Source organism: Lathyrus oleraceus, chromosome 4 (genome assembly GCF_024323335.1).
Source record: "Lathyrus oleraceus cultivar Zhongwan6 chromosome 4, CAAS_Psat_ZW6_1.0, whole genome shotgun sequence".
Taxonomy (NCBI): domain Eukaryota; kingdom Viridiplantae; phylum Streptophyta; class Magnoliopsida; order Fabales; family Fabaceae; genus Lathyrus; species Lathyrus oleraceus.
Window position 1 is genome coordinate 252,092,443 of NC_066582.1, and position 4,325 is coordinate 252,096,767.

Consider the following 4,325-nt stretch of genomic DNA (forward strand, 5'->3'; position numbering starts at 1 on the left):
CAACACGGGGGATCACAGCTTTAATTCCTAAGAAGTCTTGTTAAGATTACCTGGATCGGAAGCTTTTGTGATGTAGTTGACTTTTTGGTCAAAATCAACTTTGAAAGTTGACTTCTTGACCTAATTTCAGGAAGTCTCTCTATTTCAAGTCCAATCATGGATATTGGTATTGATACACATCATAAGAGAAGGGTTTGGAAGTCATTTATGACCTTGTTGAATTTTGGTCAACCGTTGACTTCTAGTCAAACAATTAACCAAGTCTTATGGAGTTCTTAATTTGGGTTTGGATGAGTTGTTAGTTTGGATTAAGACATTCAATTTGATTCATTCATTCAAATTGTAAAAGGGAAGGAAATTAAAGTATCTTATTGCATACATAAGACAAGTCAAGGACCACTTACATTCAAGTGTTAGAATACATTACAAATAAAATCAAAAATGAAAATACATGAACACCCAATTTTGGATCAACAATTGAACAAACTTTGACCTTTGACCTAAAATATATTCCTAGACCAATCTCTCTTTAATTTAGCATCTTCATTATGATTCACTTCCAATTTTCTTATTTTCTTCAATTTACTCGGCATGTGCATCATACTTGGCCAAACCTGCATGACATACACCAATTTATCACATTTCCATAAGAAAAAACAACAGATCAGTCCTAATAACCATTAACTAACTCCAGTTTCAAACACAATTTAGCTAATCAGCTAACCTCACATTAACCATCAATTTCCCTCTTCAAGTAACCAACTAACCACCTTGAACTCTCCAAGCCACATTCAACAGACCACTTGTAACCAACTCTAAATGAACTAACTAATAAACTAACAGTCAAAACTCCAACTAAGTTAGCTTGTTAACCTACTCATTAACACTGTTAAAATCCTAACGGTTTCCTTTCCATTCCAACTAACTCTAAAAACCTTCAACCTCCCAATTAACGGCTGCCCTAACTGCTAACTAAAACCTTCCCTAAGCTACCCAAGTTTTTTACAATTCCCCTATATTTTCTCCTTCAACCTCTCCTATTTAAGCAACCATCCTCATGGATCACAAAGATTACACATTCATTCTCTCTCCAATCAACCCCACTTCACTCTCTTTTCTATGCAACTCTCTTTCAATTTCACTCTCCAAACCTCTATTAGAGCTCCTGTTAGATACTCCTCAGTGCTTCACATTAAAGCTCTAAAAGAGTAGAGCTATACTTCTCCTACAGTTATTCATAATCCATCTACATCAATCACAATATCCTACAGACTAGGTTCAATCAATTTCAAAAGAACAAAAGAAGAGGAAAAAGAAGATTTAATTCAAAAGATCAAGCATATTCGTACACGAGCATTTGGAATCTCCTCTCTGGTTTCTTTGCTTTTCATCTTCAACTTACTTCAACAACCACCAGAGCGCATCTCAACTTTGTAGGTAAGCCTTCGAACTCCCTTTCATTCTTCACTGTTTCTTCCTTTTCTTGATACCATGTTGTAGTACTTCTGTTGTTGATTGATAACCCTGAGGTTGTAGCTTAAATCATGGCATGTTTGTTATTTAATTTTACATGAAAATTTCTCAGGGTTTTGGGTTCTGGGCAAAATTAGAGAGATTTATTAGTTTCTGGAAAAACAAGAACGTACGGGTTGGGTAGAACACGGGGAGAAAGTCATAATTGTAGGAGAAATCACGAGATTGGTAGAGCCCCACCGCCTCTGGCGCGGCGGGACGATTTTCGGTGTGTCATATGACCGAAGAGTAAGAGAGAGTAAAAGGAGATGGAGGTTACGAAGTGAGAGACAAAGTCTCTCTTTCCCACTGATTTCTCAATTGGACTAAAACTCATTCCAAAAATCCCATTACAACATCACTGGGTGCACCCCCTGAGTCTTTTTCAACACCCCTTTTTTGGTGTTTCTAAAAACCAAGCAAAAAAACATTGGGCTTACGGTCCTTGCCCCGTGCGCCCCCAATGAGGCCACATCCTCTGGTTCAGGCTTTGCACCCCCTGGAGCCTTCTTTAATTTATTTATCATTTATTTTTTATTTTATTTTCATTTTTAGGATGTTTAGATAATAATAACAATGACATTTAATTGAATATTAGTCAGCATTGTTAGATTATGTTTTTGTTGAATTTTAATTACTGGGTTACTTAGGAATTAGGGTTTTAATATTTTTTCTTTAATCTCATAACCTTAGCATTACTTCCATTCATGGATCATAATTCTTGAAATTATTGCTTGTATGCTTGATTGAAAATCAATACATGTGACTTATAACATGCTCCATCAATTTTTAATCAAATAAGATCATTAAAAATAATTTATTCATTTAATTCGAAATAGACTTTAGGCTTTAATCCATGCATGCTCCCTTAGGCCGTTCCCATTTAAAACCCTAAGAAATTAGGTAATCAATACTTGAATGACAACATTAGTAGAATTCCCCATGTTTTTGGTACTATAATCCTTTTATATCATGTCATTATATTATCAATTTAAAACTAAAGTTAGTTTTTGCAAATAAGTTCAAAATCACTTAATAATCATGATGTGAATTATGCGCCATGAGCCTTAAGAAATGGAGAAGAATGAGAATGAGCATTCATATCCTTATTATGAATACCTTTGAATACGGGACGTAGGACTCACTATTAAAAGTATCCACCTCCATTCATAGACTTCAGTGCAATTCAAATCAAGGAAATTTTTCATAATTAAAGGGAGAAAAAGGATGAGGAAGTAGACTCTCTCTCCCCAAATGTTCAGACACTACTGTAGAGCTCCCTATCTGAATATCCGTCTTTAGACTTAAAATCAGTGTCAATCAATCAGATACAATTTTCTCACCTTAGGGAATTCAAAACCTTTCAAAAAGGACACGTTATCTCCGTTCTACCGTAATACAAATAACGCTTAAACATTCCATACGTGAGCATACAAGCTATGTTTGACTGCTAGAATGCGACCCAAACGCGTCCCTTCTACCGCAATACAAACAAATGCTTAAGTCTTTCCTACGCAAGTATACGAGCAATGTTGAACTGTTAGAACGCGAACGATAACATTGTTCAATAAAAACAATCAACAAACACTTATTTTCTACCACGAATTATGAAGCTCTGATTTTCTCATTGCACTATGGGAATACGTAGGCATAGGATTTCAAAATCTTGGCGAGCACATTAATTAAAAAAACTTATTTTGTCCCCTTAATTAAAACCAATCACAAGTAACTCTTAGATAATGACACTCATTCGTGCAAAGAACAATCAAAATGGTTCCCGTTGAGTACAACGGATGTGAGGGGTGTTAATACCTTCCCCTTACATAACTGACTTCGGAACCCGAATTTAGTTGCGATGACCATCTTATTTTATTCTAATGCTTTTATCGATATTTTCTCTTTCCTTTGGAATAAATAAAGTTAGATGGTGACTCTGTATTTTCCACGGTGCAACACATCCTCACAAAGGACAAAACACCTTCATGCTTTTAGATTGACTTCCTCCATTATCCATTGAAATAAATTCTTAGAGAAACTATCTGATTAGAAATACAATCACCTATCTCTTAATTAATGCAAAGCTTGAAAATGACTTACATCTTACCGACATGTCGACTTTGTTATGCTACTCTGTTTATCTTAATCCACATGTGACCCGCTAGAAGAAAAGGCGAGCATGTAAGTTGAGTTATGTACCTTAAGTTGCAAAAATAGTTTGATTGAAAACTATTTATGTGAGATGACGAGGAAAAAGGTCTTCGGAGTTTTTCCAGTATATAAACTCATCCATATCATGGTTATCCCCACTATGAGGATCAACAAGTATATCACAGCTATTACGAGTTCCCTCTTTCCTCCTTCTAGGAAGACCAAGACTTCTAAGCTAGGGGACGACATGGGTTTCCTTCACAAACCGTCAATCATAGTGGGTGATTGTTCAGAATTTAATGACGAAGAATTCATGTATTGCTTGCTACATAAAATGAATTTCGGAGAGAGAGATCTCCGCATTACCTTAACAATTGAAGAGACCAATGATGGACTTGCTAGTGCATGTTTGATGCTTTTGATTAAAGTCGATCTGGAACACCTCCGTCATGATTTATCGAACCTTCGTCGTCCTTTCGTGAATAAGGTCACAGTCACCATGACTGATGGCCATTGTGAAGTGGAAAAAAAATCTTGAGGCCCAAGTTAATTTTATTGGGCCTCACGATGGATATCATTGTACTTGTCAAAAAGTACAGGGTGTGTGTGTTCCCCTACAAGGGCAGGGGGACTTAGAGACCTTAATAGGTATACTATAATTTGGG

At 36.0% G+C, this 4,325-nt stretch overlaps 1 long non-coding RNA gene across 1 annotated transcript; it reads right to left on the minus strand.

Moving 5' to 3' along the window:
* Positions 1-354: 354 nt before the first annotated feature.
* On the minus strand, positions 355-1,927 carry LOC127074917 (uncharacterized). The gene is made up of 2 exons (XR_007786139.1): positions 1,350-1,927; positions 355-614 (listed from the first exon to the last, which is right to left on the minus strand). It is a non-coding gene; the product is annotated as an uncharacterized LOC127074917 (long non-coding RNA).
* Between the last annotated feature and the right edge of the window lie 2,398 nt (positions 1,928-4,325).